This window comes from Hyperolius riggenbachi, chromosome 1, assembly GCF_040937935.1.
Source record: "Hyperolius riggenbachi isolate aHypRig1 chromosome 1, aHypRig1.pri, whole genome shotgun sequence".
NCBI lineage: Eukaryota > Metazoa > Chordata > Amphibia > Anura > Hyperoliidae > Hyperolius > Hyperolius riggenbachi.
The window spans coordinates 296588314-296601968 of NC_090646.1; the positions used below are offsets into that span (position 1 = coordinate 296588314).

General features: G+C 47.5%; 1 protein-coding gene across 5 annotated transcripts in view; it reads left to right on the forward strand.

Annotated features, from left to right (window-relative positions):
• Positions 1-13655, forward strand: part of ACSBG2 (acyl-CoA synthetase bubblegum family member 2) — a 256592-nt gene that overhangs the window by 141583 nt on the left and 101354 nt on the right. The window contains exon 1 of one of the 5 annotated variants that reach the window (XM_068233751.1): positions 5218-5272. The exons of the other annotated variants lie outside the window; for them this stretch is intronic. The gene's annotated coding sequence lies outside the window, so the exon portion shown is untranslated. Of the gene's footprint in view, positions 1-5217; positions 5273-13655 lie in introns of those variants that run through there. 5 annotated transcript variants of the gene reach the window in all.

Sequence of the window (13655 nt, forward strand, 5' to 3'; positions counted from 1 at the left end):
CCTCCAGTCTTTGGGCATTCACGATCTTGTCCTGGCTTTCATCCTACATCTCCAACCGCTCCTTCACGACCGCCTTCAATGAGTCCTCGTCCACCCCCAACCACCTCTCGGTGGGAGTCCCCCAAGGTTCGGTCCTTGGCCCCCTACTGTTCACCTTCTACACATCCTCCATTGGCAAGGTTATCTCCTCCATGGGTTTTAACTATCTGTATGCAGATGAAACCCAGATCTACCTCCACACCCCTGACATATCCACCACTACCATGGACAAGGTCTCCTCCTGCCTATCAGCCATCTCCTCCTGGATGTCCGCTAGGTTCCTGAAATCTAGACAAAACGGAATTTATGATCTTCCCACCCCGGCCATCCACGAATCTCCCAGATGTGCATGTCACTGTTAACCACACTACCATTCGCCCTACCTCTCAAGCCCGCTGTCTGGGTGTCACCCTGGACTCTGCACTCTCCTTCACTTCCCACATCCAAAACCTCACAAAGTCCTGCAATTTCCACCTTCGTAACATCTGTAAGATTCGCCCTTTCCTGACCTCTGCCAACACCAAACTCCTCATCCATGCCATCATAATTTCCCGCCTTGACTACTGCAATGTCTTGCTGTCTGGTCTCCCTATGACCCGAACAGCCCCACTGCAGTCCATCATGAATGCGGCAGCCAGAATTATCCACTGCTCCTATCGCTCCACCACGGCAGATCCCCCTCCTAGAATCCCTCCACTGGCTTCCTATCCAATCCAGAATCAGATTCAAGATGCTGTCTGACCTACAAATCTGTCCACAAAACCTGTCCAACCTACATTTCTGATCTTACTCAGAGGTACACACCTAGCCGCTCACTCCGCTCTTCCAATGAACTTCGCCTAACTGCCCCCCGCATCACCCAGTCCCACGCACGCCTCCAGGACTTCTCAAGAGCTGCTCCAACACTATGGAACTCCCTACCTCCACCCATTAGGGCAGCCCCCTCCTTCAACATCTTCAAGAAAGCCCTCAAAACTCACATTTTCACTCTGGCCTACTACCCCTCACAAGTGCTCTAAACCTACAGCTGAACTCTGGTCCCCTACCATTTGTGTCCTTACCTCTCTCTAGATTGTAAGCCTTTGGGCAGGGTCCTCCTCCTTTTGTGTCCTACCTGATCTTGCACCTCCATTACTGTGAAACCATGCTATGCATCTGAGTGAACCTAACGTGCCTAATCTCCATGCTCCATCCAGTGACTAAGCATTACCTGGTACTCCTACTATGGTGTGTGATCTGGTTTTCTTGTATTCCTGTATTGTCATATTGCTGTATGTCACCCCTAAATATTGTCTGTAGCCTAAATTAATGTTCAGCGCTGCATAATATGTTGGCGCTTTATAAATACAATAAATAAGTGTTGTCTTTGGTAGGATCAATGATGTCCTGTATCCCGGCAGTGCAGTGGGCTCAAGCTCACTCCAGGGGACTTCAACAATAGTTTCTAAAAAATTGGGACAAAAATCAGATCTCTGAACCAGATCAGAACTCTAGACGTCTCGACAAGACTCCCTAGATTGGTGGCTACAACCAAAAAACCTTACTCAGGGGAGACCATGGCTTCAGCACCCCACTATACGTATAACGGATGCCAGTGCATGGGGCTGGGGGGCTCATTGCCGGGATATGCAGATTCAGGGAAGTTGGGGACCACACCAAAAGGAAAGGTCGTCCAACTTAATAGAGCTGCTAGCTATCAAGGAAGCACTTTTTTTTTTTTTTTTTTTTTTTTTTTTTTACTTCGAGGAGTGTCTGAGACCAAGAAGTATTGGTCCTCTCAGTCAATCTAGTAGCAGTAAGCTACATAAACCAGCAAGGGGGGACAAGGGTAAGATCTTCTTACCCTTTCGCTAGAGATTTCACACTGGGGAGAAACTCACGTGAAATCCCTAACAGCTACCTACATAAAAGGCACTCAAAACTGGCTGGCGGACAGCTTAAGCAGAAACTGTCTCCAGGAGTCAGAGTGGGAACTCTGCCCAGAGGTGTTCCGCCAAATAGTAGCAAGATGGGGTCTCCCAGACAAGGACTTGTTCGCATCACCAACGAACGCGAAACTCCCAGATTACTTTTCCCTCACCGATTCATCTTCACAAGAAAGCAGGGATGCTCTAACCACATCATGGGGCAGGGGGTTTGTCACGGACGGTTGCGGGGCCGCAGGCGCGTCCTGTAACCGCCCGTGAAGAAAAAGCGATCGCACTTGATTCCCTGCATCGATTGCGCTTCAAATCGATACAATCTGGGTTGTGTAGGGGGAGCTGAAGTCCTTTTCTTAGCAGAGAGCACCATCCTAAAGGCTGGATGGCTCTTTTGATATGCTAATGAGCCTGGGCCCAGAGAGTCCCTGGCTTCAAGCTGTGCGGATGGCCCATCCATCAGGTATAAGGTGACACCTAGCTGATCTCATGTAGATGTTTAATTAACCAAGGGGTGATCAGGATGCCTAGGTGCAGCCAGGCAGGCTACAAATCTCCGGGAGGTCTTGACACCTTGCTCACTGGTAAAGATCAAAGGGGAAGTCAGCTGTTAGCAGCTAGAACACATCCTGAATAAACCTGAGTCTCATAGCATAATCCATAACTTCCCAGATCTGTCATATTTCTGGGGTTCCTGAGATGGCAGCTTCGCCAAACGTGGGGGAAGTGTAGCATGAGCCCCGGTGCTGGTTCTGAGGAAGTTTCAGAACATTCTGAGGTAAGGACTGCCAGTTAGGCAGTTTGAAAGTGCCTGATGATACCACAGGGGTCCCACCCCTCATGTCTGGTATCAGGCCGCTGGGTAAATCGAGACAGACCTGAAAATGTTAATAAATCTGCCCTGACCTGTACGGTTCTGTGAGATAGAGCCCATATAGGGGTAGATATGATTTCTAGCCCCCAGGACAAGGGGAGGGCTCATCTCATCTTCTAAGGGGGTGTGTGGCTCCCCGCCCTCACTCCCTCCTACTGAAGCAGGGGCATAAGAATGGCAGAGGACCCAAACTCAGTGTCCTCCACACTGAAACATCTTGAACTCATCAGATGCCAGCTTGAGGATATGCTGGCATCCACCTGGTCTGAACTCTGAACTCAAATTGAAACCCAGAACTCTGTTTTCCCACAAAAAGGACATCTTTCCAGGAACTAAGTATTTTTCTCCCTTTTATTTTTTTATACTGGCTATTACTGTCTTAATAATTGTGATTTTAATAATTGTCTGTATATATTCATTATTTATATTGCGTGAATAAACGACTTTCTCCAAGTCATTCACTGTCCGCTACCCTGCTTATCAGCACACACACAGAACTGATCCCGGGTCTCTGAAGATGCGCTACTGTTTGTTTGTTGTTGGCTAGACAGAATACCGTGTTTAACCGTTTTATTCGCAGGACTAGTCAGTCAGTTAGTGGGCTCCACGGTCCCATGGTAACCGCGGTGGTGGCAGTTTACTCTGAACCAGTAGGTGACGTTGTAATTACCCGTGTCTCACAGGCTCCCTTCTGAGTTGTCTGCGGCTAATTCTTAACAGTTCCTGCGCATTGACTGCGACCAGAGTTCGCACGATCTGTGCGCTGGCACCGTTTAGAAGGCTAAGTGCGGCCAGCCACTAGGGCTCCTGTGACAGGGCTAGTTTATGCTTTCCCTCCATTCAATCTACTGCCCAGAGTGGTGGGAAAGATTATGCAGGAAAAAGCTACATCATTCTCATCACTCCCTGGTGGCCTAAAAGAGCGTGGTTCCCACTGGTCAAACCACTGGTCAAATCACTAGCAACTCAGGACCCCTGGACGCTCCCCATCAGACAGGACATGCTATCTCAGAGGGGTCAGCATCATCCGCACATAGACAGGTCACGACTGACGGTATGGATCCTGAGAAACAGCTTCTAAGAAGACAGGGGTTCTCAGAAAAAGTAATTTCAACGCTAGTCTCAGAAAGGAAAGAAATGACAAGGAAAATCTATCTAAAAGTATGGAAAACTTTCTGTGGGTGGAAGACAAGGAAAGGGGCCATAGTAAAACCAAACACTTTACCCTTGATTCTGGACTTCCTCCAAGACGGGATCGACATGAACCTGTCTGTAAGCACAATCAAAGTGCAAATTGCGGCACTATCTGTGTTTCTGGATAGGTTAGCTAAAAATAGTTATCTTTTATTAAAGCAATTTCTAAAACTAGACCAATTAAACTACAAACTTCTCCTCCTTGGGATCTTTCGTTAGTTTTGCAACAACTAATAAAGCCACCCTTTGAACCGCTAGAGGATTCGTCTGACAATTTCCTGACTCTTAAAATGGCTTTCCTTGTAGCTATCACGTCAGCCGGAAAAGTTAGCGACTTGCAAGCTATATCGATTAAGGAGCCTTACATGACAGTTCTAGAAGCCAAAATCATATTCAGGCCAGACCCGACCTATAGATCGAAAGTAAGCTCAAACTTTCATAGAAAGCAAGACCTAACCATCCCATCCTTTTTGTGATAAACCAAAAAATGAAAGGAAAGATCACTACACCGATTGGACGTAGGAAGGGCCATTCTATTTACTTAAATAGAACAAGGGAATGGAGGAAGAGTAATAACCTACTAGTTATATTCATGGGCCAAAGAAAGGGTCAGGCAGAAAGTAAAAATACAATTTCCAGATGGATCAGACAAACAAATTACCAGGCATATGTCATGGCAAACAAACCAGACCCCGGTCAAATGTTAGCTCACTCGACAAGATCAGTCTCCACCTCGTGGGCAGAAAGGGCAGGAACATCGGTAGAGCAAATATGCAAAACAGCGACATGGTCTACGCCAACGACTTTCGTCAGACACTATAGAATAGACCTCCTTTCAAATCAAGACATGACCTTTGGAAGGAAGGTCCTGCAGTCTGTTATCCCACCCTAAAATATGAGGTATGACTTTTCTGTGGTCTCTCAACTAGGGGCCATCCTGGAGGACGTAGGGATAAAATACTCGTTAGACTTACCGGTAGACGGTATTTCTACGAGGCCTCCAGGATGGCCATCTTACTTCCCTCCCTATCTCAAGTGGTGTTTGCTTCTTCTGATATAATCTTTCAGTGTGGTATTTCAAGGGGAATCGCGCTTGGGTTCTCTGCGAAATCTGACGCTGGGAGGTGAGCACCTGTCCTATATACGTCCTCAATTGAATGCTAAGCCTGTTTCATATTGCAGGGAGGGGCCAGGGTACTCTCGACTAGGGGCCATCCTGGAGGCTTCGTAGAAATACCTTCTACCGGTAAGTCTAACTAGTGTGGTTTTTCTTTTTTTTTTGTTTTGTTTTTTTGCTTTTTTTTTTCCCCTTTCAGTGTCACTTTCAAGTTAATTTTAGGATTAGAATATCTCATCAGTTTTTCACCTTGGGTTCACTTCAAGAAGAGGAAAGTCTCACTATCCTCCATATTCTTCATGTGGCCTTGGCCCCACCACTGCTGACTGGGACACCGACCCTCTTTTTAGTTGACTGCTTCACTCCCATTTGGACAAGCGCAGGCACAGTGTGGCCACACAAGTACCCTTCTGGGCTCACTGTGCAGGCTTGGCCACTTGTGCAGGCACAGTGTGGCTCCACTCGTACACAAAGGCCTCAGTTAATAAAGCATTAGAGCTAATCCACACTAGGTCCGGAAACATATCCGTGGCTGCGTTTTTCAGCCCTGATGAAAAACTGAGTCCCGGATACTAATGTTAAAAAATAGCAGCTGTCCTCACCCCCAAAAAAAAAAATAAAAAAAAAATCCGTCTGCGTTTGGAGGGACCCGGTTTCAAAACCTGAACGGAGGGTCTGGAATTGCTGCATTTTTACGGACCACGGATACACGGATGGGTAGTGAATGAGCAATGAGAACGCATCTCCATCTCCACAGGCAAAATGGCACCAAAAACTGATGAGAAAACGGATAGCCTGAACTTCATTACTGGCCCAAAAAATCCTCCCACTGCCTTCCTAATAGACGTTTTCTGTCCGTTTTTTTGGGGTTAAAAACTGAACGGAAACTGATGCACTTTTTATGAAAACGGATCAGTTTGCGGTCTGGTGGTACTTCCCCTGATCCCGGACTGCAGCGTCCGTCCTGCAACCGTGCCTAGTGTGGACCTAGCCTTACTGCATGAGGTAATGCAGAAAACAGCTGACTTTACTGAGCACTTAGGAAAATGTAAATTTATAAAGGCTGTTACAGCATGGAAAGCTGAAATTGGTGAGCAGTGAGGTAAATTACCGACCTGTGCGGTGAACACCTCAACAAATGTCAGTAAATGTCAATTTATAAAGACTAGAACATGCGGTAAATTTCAGAAACCTTACCGGCAGCTCTGGTCTGTCGGAAACAGTGCGAAGCTGTGACTCACAGAAGCAGAGAGGGATAACTTATGACTGACAGGAGCAGAGAGCCAATCGCAACAACCCCTGTGTCCTGCTGATTGGATTTTGATAGGTTGCGATGCTTTCTCGGAAGGCCAAACTTTTCTATCTCCCAGGCAGCCCAGCAGAGAGAATGGAATAAGAGGCCTACTGTGAAGCCCTTCAGACGTTTAACCCTTTAGGTTCCTTTTTGAAGATGCAGAGAAGCTAATGGGGAAATCACCTAAGCAACTAATGTTAATAAAGTCTAAGGGCTCGTTTCCACTATAGCGAATCCGCATGCAGGCACCGCATGCGGATTCGCATAGGCAATACAAGTGGATGGGGTTGTTTCCACTTGTGCGGGTGCGTTTTGGTGTGCGGGGGAAATCTGCACGGCAGAGCTGTCAGATTTTACGTGTGGCTGGAAAGCGGGCGAATCGCCCGCAATGCTTTTAATAGGGAAATCGCATGTGACTTTGTCATGCGGTTTTCCCCGCGATTTCGCATGTAATGTTATGGGAATTTACACAGGCAGTGACATGGTTAAATTCGCCTGCTTCTTAGCCATGCGAAATCGCGGGGAACACTGCATGCAGAAATGCAGCCGCATGCGATTTTGTCTGTGGTGGAATCCAGGCGATTCCACACCGCAATGGTGGAAACGAGCCCTAATGGGCAGAATCACAGGGAGCAGAGGCAGTATAACAAACGTGTACATTCTAAAGGGATGTTGGGGATGCCTCGTACTGTAATTTCTCAGAACAGCATGTAACACAGAAACAACTCCACGCTGCTCTGTTATCAAATAGGCTTTTGTCAATTTAAGCGAGTAAACTACCGAACATCTACCGCACCTGTGAAATTTTTATAAATTGGAAAACATAAGTCCAAAATACTGAATGCAGTATCTTAACAACCAAATGTTATCGCTCAGCCCTTTTAGAATTGAAGCCAAAGGAGTATGGCTAAGAAAATGAAACCTATAAGCTCTTGACAGATAAGTTTAGAACTCACTAATTTATTCATTTGACTGTACTTCAAGTCTGGAACTAATTGAACTTTATCTACGTAACGGAACAGCTTTCGGTTACGTAATGTAGTAATACAAATAATTGTTTTTCCATAAATATACTAGCAGAAAACATGCTGTGGATTAACTTGTGTCCTAATGAAACCTAGGGGAATTCTTTCACTTTAAGATATTACATAATTTTTACTACATAATTAAAATCTTACTCATGCTCGTTTGGTTTCCAGCTTAACTACTTACTGTACAGCGTGTAGTATATCTACGCCCTGCAGGATTTATCTGAAGTCCCAGGGACGTAGATATTAGTCTTCCACGAATATGCATACTCCCGCAAGCGTTCTCTTCGCCGCCTGATAGTATGGAGATTAGTGAATGGGAACATAGTTTCCAGTCACTGATCTAAGTGCCTGTGTCAATGAGACTTATTGAGGGAGAGTTAGCGGGCACTCGGGGTAGGTAGGTCAAAAACACCCAGAACACTATGTGCTCAGGACAAATGTAGAGCAGCAAGTTCAACAAAAAAGTAGCATGAAGAAGATCCGGCACTATAGTGTTTAATACAGCAACAATAAGTAGACAGTGGCATAAAAAAGATGGTCATGATGAACATAGCAGAGCATAACATCCAAGCATAATGGCAAACAATGGCGGTGGTGCCAAAAAAAGGTGTGTCTGACTTGGTACCTGGGTGTGGGTGGGAGGCAGCGGTGGTGGGTGCCAGAGGGTGCACGGCCCGACGACCGTTTCGCGTGGCTTACGCCAAGCTTTCTCTAAGGTGCAGGTGCAACAAATGCTGGAAGAGCGGCGGGGTATTTAAAGCGTGTTGGAAGAATACTTCCGGTCCGCCGCAGTTGGATCCGCCCCTACTGGAACTGCTGGCCAGAAATGGCCAGTCCCCAGCTGAGCATAGTGGAACGCATAAAGTGACGCATGCGCTGTCGCATGTACGCGTCAAGGTGACGTCCGCTCACGCTAGTTAGCTCGCAAGCGTCACTGGTGGGGGCGGGAACAATACCGCAAGGACAGTCGCGTGCACGCGTCAAGATGACGTGCGTGCACGCTAACTAATCCTAAACCACTTCAGCCTTTACGGCACACGGAGCTGCTGTGACGCGCTCAAATCGCGTGCCTGATAGAAACCATAACAACCTCGGTGTTGCCAAAACAGATGGAGACATCGAGGGGAGGCAACTAGTAGTGGATGCACTCCAAGTAGATGGGTGGACCATTTCCACCAAGGACTGAAGCACAATGCATAAATGCTGAGCTGCAGGGTATGGCAGAGCCAGGGAGGGGAAGAGGAGGATAACAAGTGATACCCAAGAAGAAAAGAGTGGAAGGTGGTGGGGTGAGAGTGGGGAATAACAAGGATGAAGAAGGGAAAAGAAGAGGGAAGGGGTGCTTGGATACACCAAGTAGAAGAGAGGCTGCAGATCGCAGAACGGCCACCAAGTGGAGAGAGACAGACAATCCCTCAAGCGGCCCATCCTCCTTAATAGAAAAATTTATTGATTCGTTGATTTAAATTTTAATTTAATATGATTCCGTTAAGAACCATCACATAATGTTGGTAAGAGGAACATAGATAAAAAAATAGAGGAAAAGGAACCGCTGAAGGATTGTAAGGGCAACAAGAAGCGACCTAGGGAGAATGTACAGGGGTTCATAAAAGGAACACGAAGAACCCCTGGAAGAATGATCAGGGGTCAAGAAAACAGGCCAGATCTACATAGTCGTTAAGACCCAAGGAACCCATTGCATCAGTGCGTAGGATCCAATGCGCCTCTTGTCTGAGCAATAATTTTTTCCTGTCGCCTCCTCTACGGGGGGCATCACAGGACTCAATGCAAGCAAATGACAAGAGATTGGGATTGCTTTGGTGAACAGTTGACATGTGTTCAACAATCCTTGGGCACCCTTTGTTTTTGGGAAGCAAGCGTATGTGCTCCAGGATGCGTTCCTTCACCATCCTGGTGGTTTTGCCAATGTAGAATCTGTGGCATGGGCACCACAGAGCGTACACAACAAATTTAGTTCTACAGGTGGCAAAAAATGTGATGTTGTGTTGCACTGGGCCTAAAGTAAAAGACTTGCCAGTTCTCATGAACCGGCAGGCTTTACAGAAGCCGCATCTATGGTTGCCTATGGAAGCAAAATCGCTCAGCCAAGTGCGTTGTGGATGCTCGCGAAAATCACTATGCACCAAAAGATCACCAATAGTTGGTGCTTTCTTAAAGGTGATTAGGGGTTGAGGAGGTAGAATACTTTTAAGAGTCGGGTCTTCCAAGAGAAGAGACCAATTTCTACTGAAGGCCCATTTAATTTGATTGGCCATAGGGGAAAAGTCAAACGAGAAAACCCCTGACTGTTTAGTTGTGTTATCTCGCCTTCTCCTCTTGATAAGGTCTGGTCTTTCCTTAACAAGGGCCCTATTAATGGCCAGATCAAGATTTTTTGCTTCATATCCTCGAATGAGGAGTCTTTGTTTCAATTCTTCTGCCTGTTGGAGGAAGTCTTGAAGTGTGCTATTATTCCTGCGGAGTCGCAGGAATTGGCCGTAGGGGAGAGAGGTGATAACGTGCTGAGGGTGGTAGCTTTTGCTATGTAAGATGGTATTGGAGGAGGTAGGTTTACGATAACCCTTTGTAACAATTTTCCCATCTGAGATGGCCAGTTCCAGATCAAGAAAGCTGACCTTGTCAACTGACCATTCCATAGTGAAGAGCATGTTGACGTCATTACAGTTTAAATACTCCAAAAAGCCTTGCAAAAGTGGAATACCACCCGACCAAAAGATCAAGACATCGTCCACGTACCTGGACCACATCCTCAAAGCCGAGCGATAAGGATTATTGGGGGAATGAATGTAAAGTTCTTCCCATGCCCCTAAAAACAGGTTGGCATAGGTACAAGCGACCGGAGTCCCCATCGCTGTACCGGAGACCTGCTGGTACCAAGCGTCCCCAAATAAAAAGGCGTTATGGGAAAGAATGAATTCCAAACATTCGCACACAAACGCATTGTAAGAAGCATCCTTTGCAGTGTATCTGTCAAGGAACATCCTCACGGCACTGATACCATCAGCATGTGGGATTCTACTATAGAGGCTAGTGACATCAATGGTCACCAACAGGTCTCCCTCAAACCACGATGAGGACTCAAGGCCCTCCAGCACATCTATGGTGTCTCCAAGATGTGAGGGGACATGAAGAAGTAAAGGCCGGAGGATGTGGTCCAGGTACCTGGAAAGTCTCTCCGTGACCGCCCCCAGGCCTGAAACAATTGGTCGGCCTGGGGGATCGGTCAGGGATTTATGGATCTTAGGAAGGCAGTACCAGACGGGTTTAACTGGAAAAGCAGGGAGAAGGTTGTTAGCTAATGCATGAGTGAGGAAGCCTTGTTCGGCTCCTCTCCTCAACAGTGATCTCAGAGCAGAGTGGTACATTGTGGTAGGATCTTTTTTCAGTGGTTTGTAAATGGAAGTGTCAGACAGCTGTCTCTCAGCTTCCATTTTGTATCTCTCTGTAGACAAGATCACCACTGATCCTCCTTTGTCTGCTTTGCGAATAGTGAGGTCGGGACGTTTCCTCAACCACCGCAAAGCATTACTCTCTACCGGGGATAAGTTGGGGGCTGACAATGAGACTTATTGCAGGATTTGTTTGTATCAGCTGTAAGGCCCAGTGCACACCAAAATCCTCTAGCAGATCAGCAAAACGCTAGAGGTTTTTGAAGCAGATTTCAGAGCGATTCTAGGCATGTTTAGAGATGTGTTCTTAACATGCCTAGCAGGGGCGTAACTAGGCCCCACCGGGCCCCCCCTGCAGATTTTCAGAGCGGGCCCCCCTCCCCCCCCCCCCCCCCTGGGGCCCGCTCGGAGTTTTGTGGGTGCTGGAGGGGTGGCAGCATGAGGGGAAAGCCTTGCCCACAGTCGGCGGGGAGAGGGGTAGTTCCCCCCTCTCCCTCACCTCGGGGCTCTCCCCTCTGCGCTCCCCTCCAGCTCGTAAGTGTGTGGGGCTGTGGTGGGCAGCGGGCAGCGGCGGGCAGATACATACCTGCTTCCGTGCGTTCCATCGGAGACTTCTCCCTCTAGCGGCTGACGTCACTTCCGGAAGTGACGTCAGCCGCTAGAGGGAGAAGTCTCCGATGGAACGCACGGAAGCAGGTATGTATCTGCCCGCTGCCCACCACAGCCCCACATACTTACGAGCTGGAGGGGAGCGCAGAGGGGAGAGCCCCGAGGTGAGGGAGAGGGGGGAACTGCCCCTCTCCCCGCCGACTGTGGGCAAGGCTTTCCCCTCATGCTGCCACCCCTCCAGCACCCACAAATGGCCCCAAGCGGGCCCCAGGGGGAGGGCCGGGCCCCCCCGCGGCTGCAGGGCCTATTCCTACGCCCCTGATGCCTAGCATTTTTTGGATTTTTTTTTTTCTGTAGCAGATTACAAATATTGTTACAGTAAAGCTTCTCCTGAAAAGCTTCTGTAACAAACTCCTGGGAAACCGCTCTGATCTAGCGGTTTTCAACTTTCCTATACTTTAACATTTAGGCAGAAACGCCTCATAAATCTAAGAACTGCAGCAGCCCCAAGTTTGCGTTTGTGGAAAAACGATCCGCTTTGGTGTGCACCATCCCATTCACTTTCATTAGCCAAGAGTTTTTTTTTTGTTTTTTTTTATTTTCATTTTTTCATTTCTCCCCAAGACCCCCTAAGCGCTGTATGGATGTAAACATGGGATTTCTTCCCCGCGTGTTTACATTTAGCCTGCGAGCCGCGATCGGAGGCTTGCAGGCTGTTCACGGAGACGCCCTCCGTGAACTGACATGGATCGAGTGGCCATTTCCATGGAAAACCACAAATGACCAGCCGCCGCCTATCGGCGTTAGCTGGACGTTATGTGGATAAGGTCTAGGGAGTTTCCTAGCCATGGACCCAAAGTTTCAAATGCTTTGGTCTTGACGCCAGGCCATCCTCCAAAAGTCTTACTCGCTGCCCCTTTTTTTTTGGGGGGGGGGGGATGGTTTGACTAAAACCTTGCTATGAGTGCCCCATGAATTCGTGCTGCGCCCCTGGTACACAAAACTCTTCTACAAAGCTCTAGTATCCATTTATTGTGCAGAGCAAAGTGAGGTTATTGACGACTCTATCACTACATAAAGATATGAAATGCTAGGAATGATAAGCGGATGGAATGCGGAAAACTGCTGAGGATAAAGTTTCAGTATGCAAGACTGGATATCTTGGAGCATAAATATTTATGCTGGATAGTAGATATAAAAATTAGCTCAAGATAATGTAATGTTTTATATATGTTCAAAAGTGATTATACCTCACATTTTTGTGAATATTTGTACTACTACTCCCTCCTGGAGCCCCACCCCCTTATAAAAGGCAGGCAGCATCAGGCATTGGAATCACTCGTGTGCCTGCAGTAATTAGTGAAGTGATAGCTGCTGCAGACTCATAGGGAAAGCTTAGTTAGGCTCTTGTAGGCTTCTTAGCTTGCTCCTTGCTGATTCTTATTGCTAAAAAAGCACCCCACAACAGCTCTTTTGAGAGCTAATCTTGTGATCTAAATTTTTATTTTTTTTTGTGTCCCACTGACACTTGTGTTGCATAGACAGCTTTGGTAATTCCTACTGTGTGCCACTGCCAGGCCCAGCACATTCGGTGACTACCTGTGTGTGTGTGTGTGACAGGTGAACATTACCCATCACTGCATATATCTACCTATTCACTGTGCACCCACCCACCTACATGAGCGCATGCAGTGTCACTGTACCTGTCTGTGTGTGACAGGTGCACATAATATCCATCACTGCATATACCTACACTACCTGCTCACGTGAGCGCACGCAGTGTGATATACCTGTTGACTGCACATTGTATTATTCAAGTCAGTGCACACCTTTCACTTCATCCCCTCCGATATGGACAAAACTGGTAGAGGCAGAGGCCACCCAGCAGGTCTGTGCGAGGTCATGGTGATGTGATTTCATGCGGCCCTGGACCAAAGTACAGTGCTCAGAAGAAGGCACGTCCCATCAACTCCCAAGATTGTCAGGACGTGGTTGACTATGTATTGCCACCTATGTACAGCCAGGCAACATGCCCTTCAATGTTTGCTGATGCCACCATAGTGCCATAACCCCAGGGGGGCTCAGCAGTTTGGGATTTTTTTTTTTTCTGCCTCAGATCGGAGCAATGCCATCTGTCCTCTCTGCCTCCAAAAATAGAGCCGTGGAAA